Genomic DNA, 15087 nt, shown 5'->3' with positions numbered 1-15087 from the left:
TCTGGAAAGGCACATAAGACGGGAGGTGGGAAGCAGTCAAGTGACTCCAGTCGAAAGAGATGACATAACTACTTGGTGGGGATATCATATGATTGCCTCCATTTTCTACTAGAATAGAAGAAGGATTCTCTGGAACAACTGGGATGGGAGGGTCACTCTTCATTCACAAGAATCTTAAGAGACAAGAATAACATGATTAGTATGATCACTACGCTCTTCCAAAACTGAGTGAGCAACTAGGGGCAAAGCCAAGTTGACACTCTTTTCAACCAATGGTCGATCGAGGATAGACGTAAGAGAGCCATGTTCAGGAAGCTCAGGAGGAGCAAGAGATGAATCTAAGGAAATATCTTTACCAACTGGGAGAGGATCAGAAGAAAGAACTTGATAACCAATAGGAATTTTGGGTGGAAGAGCTGTAAGGTTTTCCAAAACCTTGGAAGCTTCATTCATAAGCAAACAAAGGTGAAGAAGATGCTCTCCTTCACATAACCTATAAGGAAATCTAATCTTTCGTTTCTTCTTACCATCGCTAGCCAAAAGTGTAGCATCAACATGATCTCCAGAGGTCGATGGGGATGGTCGATCCAGACTTTGGGACCATACCTCCAAGACTCTGGGAATGCCAGGGTAGTCTCAGAGGAGATGGTCACCCTTACACAGCCTGCAAGGGAATTTGACCTTCTGTGGAGGATCAGAAGGTTTGCCTATATGAGGTGCATTTGGAGTAGCAGCAATACGGTCGACCCCTTGCTTAGTTGACTTCTTCTTCTTCATCATCTTCTTCTTCTTCTTAGCCTCTCGGTTACTAGATTTGAAACTTTCACCAGGCGAATTAGAAGAGGAGGGTGAAGAAATAGGGGAAGAAGGTGAGGGGTCAACCTTAGAATCATCATGACATGATTCAAATGAAGGAGATGGCGGGGCAGTTATTGAGACACTTGGGATCACTAAGGTCGAAAATAACCAGACAAGTAAACCAATGGTTAAGGCAGGGAGGGACAACGTTGCCATATAAGGAGCACCAACATTTCCAAAAGAAGGAAAAGAACCAGGATTCCCATTGAAGGGAATCCTTGACCAGTAGACTCCGGAAATTTTGCCATTGGGATTAGCCCTAAAGAATTACTAAGATAGATATCCTTTACCAAGAATATTTCGCAGGAAGTTAATTTTAGAACACTGAAACAAAACTTTGCCTTTTCATGTTTTAAGAGTCGAGAAAAAGACGAAAGATGACTCTATTTCTTTCGATTGGAAACGAGCTCAAAAGGGCAAGTGCTCAGATGGTCCTTTTACTTTCAAAGAGTCAAAAAGGAACGAAAGTGACTGCTCTGGAATTCTAGACAAAAGGTTTACCAGAAAAATCGTGAAACTACATATACACCTTGGTAATAAAATGAAAGAGAAATGACCAAGGAATTCTTGTACGGCAGTCAATCTTGCTGAATGTTGTGTTCGATGCATAACGACTTGTAAGTCGGTAGAATTAGCTTCCTATGGATAATAGGATGATAACCTAGTGGGGTCTCCCACTAGATACGTGACGGTATAGGGAGAACAAATTCGTACTAGTACCTATTGAATCACAAAAGGAAGAATCACCCAACCTTAGTGAAAGCAATAGAAACTAGGTTTAACAATGCCGAAACACATCTCTAGCCTAGACCTCTAGATATATGAGGGTTAGGTTCCAATGCATTTTTAAGTTCATTCAATAAATTTTAACAGTTGATCTTGGATTAAGTTTCGATTTCAAGGCCCTATTGAATGTATCTTCAAAATCCTGAGAGTGCAACTAAATGAGCGAAAAGACCATTTCCGTTGGATGAAGAGCTAGATAAGGAAGGGTAAGAGGTACAATGCACAACAACCAAATGAAAAGAAGACAATCCAATGAAAGAGAAAAAGAAATATTCTTAGAACTTGCAAGCAATGAAATGAGAAACTAGAAAACACATTTTTCACTTTTCAATGTCTTAATTACAAGAATTTACTAATGCAACCATGTCTTTCAAGCCCTAATACAAGATGAATGCAATTCTTTTTTGTTTTCTCAAAAATATGATAAACAACTTAATGCAAGTGAATCAAAGATTCACAACTAAAGAGATATTCTTTTTGCAAATTGGAAAACTATCTCACTGACCACAGGCAATGTAATCTATTCCAAATGATTGATGGAAACCAAACAAGTCCAGAAAGTGAGGTAACCAAACGACACATGCTAAACAGGAAGGTGACATGAAATGGATAGGAAGAAGCCTCACATGAAAGATGAGATAAGATCAAACAGATTCGAAAGATCTCAGTGAATGAGTGACTCAAACCAACTGATCAATCAAGAAACCCTAAGGTATTTAGATCACACAGTCCAAAAAAGGAGAATTTCAACAGTTCTTGGAATGCAAAATAAAAATGTTGAGAAATAAGCACTTTTGAAACAATAGATGGATAGAAAACAAACTTAGAGGATAGAACATACTGGCTAAATAACAGACAAATTCCAATTTTTGAAATTTATAGGAATCGTCGTAGTTATGAAACTAGCAACTTGTGACGACAGCAAATCGTCACATCCTACTAACTAATCACTTTGCGATGTCATTGGGAGTACATCAGATAGCTGTGTCGAGCTAATTTTAGGACTCATCACGTTTGTTAGACCACTTAGTTGCGTCGGACAGTAAAAGACGCAACTTAGAAGACAATGCATGAGTGACTGCTTCGTAACTGTTAAACAATAAAACGGGACGACCTCAAATCAAAGGCAAAAAATGGAAGGTTGGTTGAGAAAAGGCCAGATCTACCACTCCCTAAGGTCAAAAGACTACAGGAGTATTCAAACAAGTCCCATAACAAATCTTGTTATCCAAACAATGAGAGATACGTCAAACAAAAAAAACTTTATCAGAGCAGAAGACAAAAGACTAGATCCCCATTATGGTCACCAACATGTGACAAAGGCAAGTTCCCATTGCGAACAGAGGAAACCCCTCTAGCCCTAGAGTGAGTCTAGTCACATCAAGACAATATCAAAGCATATTTCCTTAGAAGGATGGCGTAATGAAGACTTAGCTTCAGATTGACGTTTGATGAAGTCCTCGCAGCATCGCTTCAACTCTTATTCTTCCAAACGTTTGTACCTAAAACTAATGTGCAGAGAAAAGCCACAAACACAAAGAGGAAACAACCATACATTCTACTTGAAGAGTCAAGGAACCTCAAGCTATCGACATTAAACATGCAATATAGGAAACAAGTTGTTGATTTGCATTAATATAAAACAAAGTGCAACTTACAACTGAGCCTTGACGTCGTAAGTTTCCTTGAAGGGTTCTGTTGGTATGTCTCCGTAAGCATTCATTTGTGAACCATCTCCCAGGGGACCAAATGACTCTCTCTTTAGTTCAAAATTTTGATACCAAGAAGTTCTCAAGCCAACACTACTCAAACATATTCTCAAACCAAATACATGTGAGGTTATCTCCACACTCTAATCACACTCTCTACCTCTACTCCTCTCTTAGATTTCTAAAGCTATCAAATTACATCTAGCTATCATCCAGTTTCATCCAAGCTAGCTGATCTTATTCATGGAGGAGATATATATAGGAGGGAGAGGTTCCATAAGTGATGGGACGAGGAGCTTATCTCTTTGGGAGCTAGCCCAAAAGGTGGAACAACTACCCAAAAAGAGAAAAGCGAACACATTTGACCCAACAACTAGCTCAGGAACCGCTTATGAAGTAGGTTCATGTCGAAGCTTCGATGAGTTGTTGAACAAAATTGTCAAAAGTTGATCGGTGCAAGTCAAACACAGACACAGAGTATCGACTTCATTGGGGTGAGTGTAATCTTTGATCATCATCGCAGGTAGGGTAACTACTGGCCCATGACGACCCAGAAACTTAGGAGAAAAGAGGTTTGATTCATGGAAAACGAACTGACAATTTCTTCCTAAGATCATAAGGAAGGAATTGGCACATGTTTGGCAACATAACATAGATACCAGTACACGGGTTGTCATTTGTACGGAAGCAGGGAATGTGGGGCCGGTGACAAATTACTATGTAACACCATGAAATAGGGAGCTACTTTATAGATATGATCTATGTATTCCTGTTTTTCAAAGAGGAATAAATAATATCCATTTCCACAATAGAACATCTTCTTGGGATCATAGTTTTCCAAGTTGTAAAAGGCCTAATCTTTAACAACTTCAAGACTAGGCCATAGGCCAATGGCATTTCCTAGTATCTCGTTTTTCTTCAACAATACCACATTCTCTTTTGCTAAGGAGAGAAAACCCATATCCAAAGATTGATTTCATTCTCCTTTATTCAAAAATTTATTTAGGGCACTCATTGTACCTACATGAAGCACACAACTAATAAAACAACCTGCAAATCAACCCAATAATTGCTAATCATAAATTAACTTCTAGTACCAAAAGCTCGAAGCTATACAAAGAATGCATTTGATATACACTTTATTATAGTGGTTCTAAATTCACTTGTAATCACGAGCAATGAATGATGGGTTAAAGAACTCAGATCTTACATCAAGGTGTCAATGACATTTTCTCAGATTTCAGAAATGGGTGCTAAACAACTACATATCTGCCAAGTTGTAAACCAAATGAGTAATCTTCCATGAAACTAGATGTGGCTACATGGAGTCATCAAATGGGGGGCTTGTCTATGCATAAATACTTATGAGACAAAGGAAACCCTATCTGTAGAGGAGTCGAGAGGAGCTCGATGTACTCGAATCTTTTTCTTTGAACATACTAGGTTATTACACAATTCTCCCATGAATCCTAGGTATTACTTGATAGGATCATTAATTTCTCTACTCAATCACTTTTCATTCCTAGGAATGAAATTGATTTGTTGGTGCATTGAAATTATCAAGATGTAAAACTACTTCTCTTCTTATTTCACCTTCATATTGTAAAACTTCCTAAAAAATATCTTATTAACTCGTGACTTTGTCTGATATATAGTTACAACATGTCCCAAGAGGATTTTATTGAATCTTCTTCTTGAAAGTTTGTGATATTTGAATAAAAAATACACACTTTTGTTAGAACCCTATACTTATCCATTTTATTTCAATCATATTGAATGTTATTTTTTAAATTAGTATCTAAACTATAAATTTATCAACTATACCCATTGTACTTGTAAATCAAATATTCATTTTTTCCAACGAATTGAGCTCAACTACACTCCTTAACTAAGAATATACCCCTAGCCAATTTCTATAGCCTAAAGTGCTTCCAAAATGAAGAGAAACACATAATTATTTCTAAAGCCATATTTTGGCCTTTAACTTCATATGCTGATAGATTATCCAAAGAAGCTACGCACAGGCAATCCGGCACTTGGACAATCCAAGAACATAGAGAGGGGGATTTTTACCAGTATTACCATTGGCCTTTCATGGACAAAGATGTTCAACAAGCTCACTGGGAGCTTAGATCATGTTAATACCTTTTTTTGTTTTAAATTTACTATCTGTAAATATTCATATGCTATTATTTTCAGTAAGATCTATGGACACGTTATATGGCTACAGATACTCATTTTTGGTAAAACAGTATGACGAATTACAACAAGAATTGATGCCTCCCTGCAAGGACAAAAGGAATTGATATTAGATCATTTCTCTGGAACCTAATTTATCTGATGGGCATCACCTCTTATAGCATATACTTTTGCATATACAATATGTAATTTTCTCAAATCAATGAGAATTACGTTTTTTCCAATGGAAAAAAAACTTCAAATGATCAATGTGTATTTACTTACATAAAAGGAATAGCTTCCAATGTTCTATTATTTAATAGCTTTTAATATCCTCTCATTCAAATGCGCCAGTGTTAAATTGACCAATGTCAAATGGTAAGAATCCCTTAATCAAATAAGAAAAATCAAATGCATAAAAAGAAAACATATAAAAAAGAAAAGCTCAATAGAACTCTCTTATCCCAATTATTTACTTTAAAAATATACCATAAAACATATCAAAATTTATTTCTAATAATAATAATAATAATAATAATAATAATAATAATAATAATAATAATAATAATAATAATAATAATAATTCTTACTTATTAAAAAAAAACCAACATTATTAAAAATTGTCATAACAATTATATATATAGAACATATATATGAAGAGTTTTCCTAGCATAAATCATGGCTACAAATCTATGTACTCAATATCCCTTGCGCAAAGCTTACTAGCATAATTTGCAACAAATACCACAAAAATCCAAGACCCAGGTTTGTAATCTCCTTATCCTAGACTAGTAACTAATTCTTCTCGTTAATTCAACAGAGCATACTATGCCCATATAAACTAATTCCTTGATGTGCATATGGATGCAAAAAGAAAAATGACATTATGGATATTTCCATTACTCTCCAACACCTCCAATTACATGGTCAAAGTTTGTATCCCATTAATATAATGGAAAACAACACCCCACTTAGATACATTAAGTGATTACATACCAATGGGGCATGATTGAAAGATGAACTAATTTTCAATTATTTTAATTACCTCTTTTTCCTTATAAAAGTGATAAGTTAGTGTAGGGAGAAATTAACCTCTATAAAATCATAAGAACTAAAGTAAAATGACACAAGCTCTATTATATCTTAAATTTATGTGTTGTATCTGTTAATTTTTTATTGATAGAACTTAGCCTCGCACAAAATCAATGTCATATTTTTGTCTACTATCTTTATAGGATGAATGAAAAATGAAGAGAAGACATTCAAAGGTGTTGATGTAGAAAATGAGATTAGTTGTAATAGATTATAGGATTAAAATGATTTTAGGGGATTATAAATTTTTGGCAATATTATTTATCCTCATTCTCTAAACTCTTTTACTGAAAGAGATATATTTTTTGTCTTCTTTAATCATAAGGATAACATTCAGTAAACTTGCGACATAATGTATACATGTATAAGATATGAAAGAATACTTCTAAACTTATTACATATGGATAAAAATATCAATTTATTTTTGTTGAATCCCCTCCCAATACATCTATTTAATAAAAATAACCCCTATTTTTAATTAACATCCCCTATTTTTAATTAATATCCCCTATTTTTACATAATACCCTTTATTATACCCCGATACTTATAAATTCCTAGTACCTTACACTACCTCCTCGAAACATCCTCAATACCTCAAATATAGTCAAATATAGTCACTTTATTGTTCACAATTTTAAGACGATAAAATATTGATCAATAACATGAATATCCATACATTTGATTAATATTAGTATAAATACTATTATAGACACCCATATATTTTATTGGCATCAATATTCATGATGTTTGGAAATACCATTATAAATATATAACCCAAATATAAAGATCAATAACATGGTAAGTTTGGAAATATATAATTTGGTTGAATAGTATTGCAAGTTCTCATGCATAGTGATTTTAGAGTGTATTTTAACCTTCTCTTCTATCAGAAAAAAAACATGCACGCCACTATTATTTATAAGGTAGTTTAATGCTATAGAATTTTTCTATAACAATATTTAATTACATGCACGTAACTCTATTCGTGGCCATAAAAACGGTAGTGATATTACCTCCATCATTATCATGACTTCAAAAAAAAAAGTCACTTATAATCTCAACTATGCACTATAAATATTACTTCATTTGTTAGGATAGAAAAAAGGTTAATTGTATGTGTTGACGGCATTGGATGACTAATATATTGGGATTGGTGTGGAGAAATTCCAACCATCATTAAAGTTCAAGAATTACACAATTTTAACATGGTACTAAATTATGTCTATCATTTTTGTTTGTTTTTAACATGGTAATAGAGCAAGTATATTCCTACCTTTCTAATTACTTGTTGGCCATAGTTGTGTAGCCATCGTGAACTTCGGATTAAGTTTTCCTCGCTTCAACTATGTGCCTTTCTTTGACCTATCAAAGGAGTTCTTTCATTTTCTTAATATTTTTGTTTCTTCAACCCGTGACCTTTCCTAACATTGTGGCCCTAGTTCTTTCTCATATTTTCTACACATCTAATGCCCTCTACTCATATATCGCCCTTGGCTTGAGCTAAATCACTTTGTTCTTGCTCATCATAACTATTACCTTGGACACCAAAACCCTATAATGGACCCAATCTCTCTCTCTCTCAATAGTTTCCCACATTCTGTTTGGTATCTTCCATGATCAAGCTTTTCTTATCTACTATGCTTGGGCATAGCCCCTGTCTAACAAAGTTAAATTGACTCTAAAAAAGAGCAAAGGTAGCATGGGAAACACATCTCATATTCAAGGTTTGTCAACAAACTAAATGTCCTAGTTTAATCAGATTGTAGAGTCACCCAACTAGTCATGGTTAAGTTATCTAAAGAATTTCTCAAGCCTTATTTTCTTACCTTAAAGTGACTGATAATTAACTCTCAAACTCCATCCACTTATGATTTTTTGAATTACTTCCATCTTCTAGAGAATAGCACAAAACATCCTAGAGTGATGTTACAAATGATGAGGGCATCACATAATGTAGGAAATATGAATTTGATGTCGATAACTACTAGAAATACTATTGTATAATAAAAACTCTCTAGTTTCTAAATACAACATTTAAGGTATCTAGTTTATAAGTTGAATTACATGAAGTATATAGAGTATGTGTTAGGGATTAAACGGTTATGATAAATTTGAATACTAGAGTAGGATTTGAATTGAGGCCTCCTCTCCTCTATGTGATTCATGTCACACTTCGAGAAATCATATCCCTCAAGATCCTATATCACAACCTTTGTTGCATTGGAGACTACTAATTGCCATCGTCGATCATTTTGAAGGATTTAAAAAGTCCTTTTAATGTTTTCAATTATGAGGGTTTTGATACTAGGGTATGCTTCGATAAATGAAAGAATAATTGTGATAAGGAATTGTAAAAGGATTCCATTATATAAAAAGAAGGTGTTGTAAGTGTTAAAGGATAAAAAATAGATGTGCCATGTAAAACATGTCTTTGAAATGAAAATTCAAGCTCATTGTGAAGATAGTTGATTCTCTAAAGGAATTTTTTTGAATATTATATAATATAGGTTTGATATATATTATTATGTTCCATTATAATTCAAACGCAATCCACAACTTTCTTTCCATGGAGGGTTACCATATTTGATTTAAATCATGATTAGTGCATTCAAAACAACACTTTCACTAATTAGTGGAGAAAATATGGTGGTTGCAAACAACTTTGAAGTGGAAGTCTACCAATCATCCACTCTATCCTCTTAATGTCACATGATGTATGAAAGAATTTCTTCAATTCAACAATATCTCCAAGCACACAAGATTTGTTACAATGACCAAGAATCCAAGAATTTGTATGTCATCTAATTCCCAAATTTATTTGTGCATTTGTCAAAAAACATTATGATTATTATTGGAATTGTTATGAAATTAATGAACATTGGTAGAATTTGTGTATCTATGTGGTTGGGTTGAACCCCTTTTGAAAAATCATTGAGAATTCCAAAGAGATATTTTTCAAAAGGGTTTCACGGAGTGCTTTACATTAAATAAAGAAGCTTGTTTTATAAACTGGTTTTGATATAAAAAAAATAATTTGATTTTCTCTTTGTGGCTAGAAATGTTGGCTTCTCAATATCAACCCTCTTTAACATTTGAAATAAATTTTATGAAAGGCTTTCTTTTCTTATTTTATACTAGTGATATGTATTGGTGAATTTTACAAACTAAAGGTTCATTGCTTACCAATCAATGGTCTAATAGTTTCACATTGGATAAACCAACATTCCTCGTGTGTTTTGCAACATGGACTAGCTGGCTCTTGTGGATCCTTATCTCTGGTGATGCGATCGTTGACTAACACTTGCAGGTTTTGGTCTAACGACAATCATGATTCCCATCAACAGCTATTAGAGAGTAGGTCACGAGTTCAATACACACTCACCTTGCATTGGGGGGGATATTGTTTGACATTGGATAAACAAACGTTCCACATGTGTTTCATGACATAGACTAACCTCCTCTCATGGATCCTTATCTCGATCATTGAATAACACCTGTGGGTTTTGGTTTAACGATAATCATGATTCCCAACAATAGTATCATCAACACACTTCATTTGTTTGAAAGTGTCTTGAATTGGTGAATTATTAGAGTTCCTAAAAACTTTATTACACTTTACTGTTCATGATAGAGAAAAAATCAACAAAGCCACTCTTGTTGATATTAAAATCTATCTCAAACATTTATAAGAGAATATTAAGTTTCTCTAACTTGAATCTTAGCTCTAGTGAGTTGAACTACAATAGACGAATCATCATTTTGGACTGGTTCTTTTTCAAAACAATTCACATTTTGAGTTTTAGATGAACTCTTATCAACATCCAATACCTTATTAAAATAATGACACCATTTTAGGAGTATATTTGCATGAAGATGCAATGGTTTAGGTTACACTTCCCAAGCCCGCCATTAGACCTTGGGAAGAATTTATCACCAATAAGAGAACAAATAGTCTTGGGTATGACAAGAATGTGTCCTTTCACATTAAAGGTTACTCTAAACCATTAGGTTTCAGAGTCATAGGTTTCTTCAGGATGATTCATCTTCACTTGTTCCACATCTTCCTCCTCTTCCAAAGCCACTTAAAATATGTAGGTACCAATATTGTGATCGGGTTAGCCATGTGAAAGACTAGTTCTTTGATCTTAACTCTTTTGAGCATTACAATAAACATACTCGTCATTCAAAAAGATGTTCAAGACATGAGACTCCATCAAGAAAAAATATTCATGTTGGATGGATACCTTCTTGGTAATGGTATTCAATAACCAAGAATATATTTAGGTCATATCTAAGAGTTCAGTCTTGAGAATTGAAACATCTTGTAATGTAGATATATTAATCTTCTCACCTTGTATCTAACAGGGGGGGAACTCATGTTCAATTTTTGGCTATGAAGAAATATCAAGCAAGCCTTAGACACAACATAAACCAAACCCAACTTCCATATCATAGAGCCACAGTTAACCATAGCCATATTTAATGTTCTAGCCTATGGTAGATAGATGATACATGAATATTATTTCATTGGGGGCATACCTCAAATGATGACCTATAGAAGACTTTGGATTCTACTACCAACTATCAGGAAGCATTTCCACTTTGCATAAGACTTTAAATTCTATCTAGATTCAGAATTGTTCCAAGAACTTCTTCAATCTATGTTTCAGAGCTTGTGGTCAGAGCCTTAAACAACAATTGGTAGAAAATTTGAGTTCTTTTGCCTCATTTGATTTGTGGTATTTCTTAAACCACCATTTCAAATAGAACATCCAACCATTAGTTTCCATACAGTTTTGTATTTCATCTCTCTTCTTGGACACATATACACCCCATCAGATTAAGGTGGGGCATGTTGGATTGGTAATCCATCAGGGATGGTGTGGAGGAATTCCAATAGTCATTGAAGTCAAAGGGACCTCTTGGAGATGAAAAACAAGGGTTAAAAATTATGTATTAATATGTACATATCATTAACATAATGCAATCACAAAAGTTTATCTAAATTTTTTCTATTACTTTGTGTGTTTTTAACACATGGCCATAATAGTGAGGAGAGATATTACCTGCATCATTATCACGACTTAAAAAAAAAAAAAACAATTTTAATCACAACAATGCACTATAAATATTATTTTAGTTATTAGGATTTCATGTATAGACTACCTTCACTTTCATTCTTAAAATTTCAATATCAAGTAAAAATAAGAAATGATAAGGTAATCTATAATAGCTTGTGTTATTCGAAAGAAACTTAGATAGAATAACCCATATATAGTTGAAATCATGACCCGGATATGGAATTGATTTTTAGTGATAAAACATAATAATATTCCACAAAGAATTATTATAAACCTTCCAATTTCATATGGAGTGGATAATAAATGTTGAATAGGGAATAACTACTATGTAGTCACAAATAATTCATACAATTCACTAGAAAGAAATGAATGCTATGAAATTGGTTAGTTAACTACTTCTGCTTCTTTTTACCAAATGTATAATTGGAAAACCGTAAATGATTTATGATTTGGTTATGTTGGATGATAATAGTATATTAATTTTAAATTATTATTATGCTAGTGAAATTTCTTTGGAATCCTTATGATGTTATTGAGCACAAGAATCTAAAGTATTAGGATTATGTAACACATCATAAGAATTTAATTGTCAAATAATACATTGAGCATGTTTTTGGTTACGAGGTTTCTCTCTTGAAAGAGTTTTCCCTAAAGAAATCATTGTTTAATGTTTTGTTATCTTTCACTTTATTGCACTTATCATTTACCGCCATTCATTTAATATTTTCTACACAATATACTTTCATTAGTAAGTGTAGGAAGAATATTCCACACTTCTTTGGTTTTTCATTTTCTATTGGAGCATGATCATGTTATATTTAAGGTATTAGTGACAAGGTCTAATTTGGGTCTCAGTGGGATCTTGTGCAAAAGGAGATATTGTTATAGGGAAATGGTGGGGCCATTTAGATGATAAATGAAGAAGTTTAATAGCACTATCTTTGAGTTGTGGAAGATCAAATTGGATGAATTTCTCATGAATAAAGATGGGCGGTGCTGAAGAGAAAGACGACAAGCCTTACTAGGCTTTATTGTGCTATTTACGTATTATTGAATATTTCTGAATAGAAAACCCAAACAACTATTCATAAAAAGATGGGAGATTTCTATCGAGATAAATCCTTGATTAATATACATTTTCTTTTTGTAAAAAAACATACTTTACTCCATAATGTCCATGGTTATTTTCAAATAGTATAGCAGTTGCTACGATAGCCTTACGAGGAAAATATTGACACCTGGGTCAACCTTTTTGTTAATACACTCCTTGACAAGGTCTACTTGTGCATTGGTACACAATGCAATTAAAATCTAAATAATGTTTCTTCAACATGGATTCATTTTCCTCTTTCCATCTATAGTAATGATCCACATAAAGATATATCTATTTTGCATCTCTTTTGTTTTACTAAGTATGTTACATATCAACTTGCAATGTGTTGCAAAGTAGGTTACATTTGTATTTGCAATGTCTTTAATAAAAAAATTTGAGGAAAATCAAGACACTTGAGTTCAACCTTTTTGTCAATATGCTTTTTGACAAGTTATACTCACGAAGAATTGGCATGCCTCATGCAATTAAAATCCAAATTATTTTTCTTCGACATGAATTCATTTTTAACTTTCTATCTATATAGCAATAATCCATATTAAGTTATATATATTTTGCATCTCTTATGTTTTCCTAAGTATAATATATCTGAATTTGGATTTTTTCCCAAAATACCTTACACCCCAAATTGTAATGTCTATAAGAAATTTAAAAACCTTTCAAAACAGAGGAGTAAAGAAAAAAGGGTGCTCAAAGAGAAATTGCGCTAAAATACAAATAATATATTTATAGGTTGCTTGGAGGATTCCACTTATAGATAATGAGACCCTTTTTGTTACCATGAGAACTGTGTGGCCATACATGTCAATTACAGAATAATAGTTATTGGCTTGACAATGTGCTAAACACATCGTACATATGAGAACATATCTACATACTAACGATTCCTAGATGGAGAGTGTCTGAAACACATCGTACACATGAGAACCAGCATACAAATGATCCTTCCCTCATGTGTATGAACTTCTATTATATTTGATTTCCATTTGGGAGGATCATTCATCTCCCACTTCCTTCTATTATCACCTCCTCTATTAACTAATTGTTTTTTATTTATGAGAACACAAAATGTGAACGCTATATGTATCATTTTATTACTTTATTTATATTATTTATTATTTTTAATGTCATTATGTATGCATTCAATTATACGTAAGTTCTGGAGCGACTCTCAGACAACAAGGCTCGAAGCCATTACAAGGATATGTTCATTATGAGCTCAACATGTGACATGTAGGAATTAAACTTTGATTGAAAGGATAACAACATTTCTCCCAACCCCATTGATATGACATAATTTATTTATTATTAATCTGATTATCGTTAGTTTTAAATCACTTTGAACTTTCTCAATTTTGTGGGCTATTATAAGTATTTTATTTTCTTTAGTTTTCTACTTACTAATATTTGTAGCATCATATTTTCATCACTTTTTAACTTGATTGTGAACTGCACTAAGTAGTCTAAAATGTTGATTTATAAATATTTCATGCAATGTAATGAGAAGAAACATCTTACCATTTTTTTTATCAATGCCCCTACTTATGGGGACATATAACAATATGGTTTTGAAGATTATGATTTTTTTGGTTCATATTTAGTAATTTTTTATTGGAGGTGTCTCCTTTATGGTGATTAGCTTTGTTCTTTAAAATTTTGGAGGAATGACAAGGGTATCAATACGTTAACAATGAGATAACACCAATTCTCATTTAATGATAATTTTTTGCTCTTAGTGTTTATAATTGATGTACACTTTCTCTACTATCTTTTCATTGAAATTGGTTCTTTTTATTTCAAAATGAAAAATGGTTTTAGGGTAGTATGATTTTATGCAACATGGATAATTTAGAAAGACAATAGAATTTCCCTAGTATATGGTAGTTTTTCGGTAGTAGATATACTTATTGTTTTCTGCATTATGTGATGGACATCAAGAGATGTTGTTTTAGACTCATTATTCTCTTACTATTTTTCTTAGTTGATGTTGATTTATATTGAGTATTAAGACATATATGATTATTAATGATGATTGTGACTATATATCTAATGCCATGTCTTGAGTATTCTTCAATAATAAATTACTTCATGAAATTCAAATTAGCGTAATGGCTTTTAGAAATCAACTCTTGAGTGAGGAAAGAATTTACATGAACATAGTTCCAAATGTGGATGACAAATGGAAACTAACTAAAATAGTGGTGAATCTAAGTAGGAAAACTATACATTATATTTCATAATCCAAGATCAACTTCAAGTCTTGGAGAAGAA

Source organism: Pinus tabuliformis, chromosome Q, assembly GCF_031772625.1.
Source record: "Pinus tabuliformis cultivar Carrire ecotype Pingquan chromosome Q, CPIR1, whole genome shotgun sequence".
NCBI classification, from domain to species: domain Eukaryota; kingdom Viridiplantae; phylum Streptophyta; class Pinopsida; order Pinales; family Pinaceae; genus Pinus; species Pinus tabuliformis.
The sequence above is the reverse complement of the archived record's forward strand: the minus strand, read 5'-3'. Positions refer to the sequence as shown.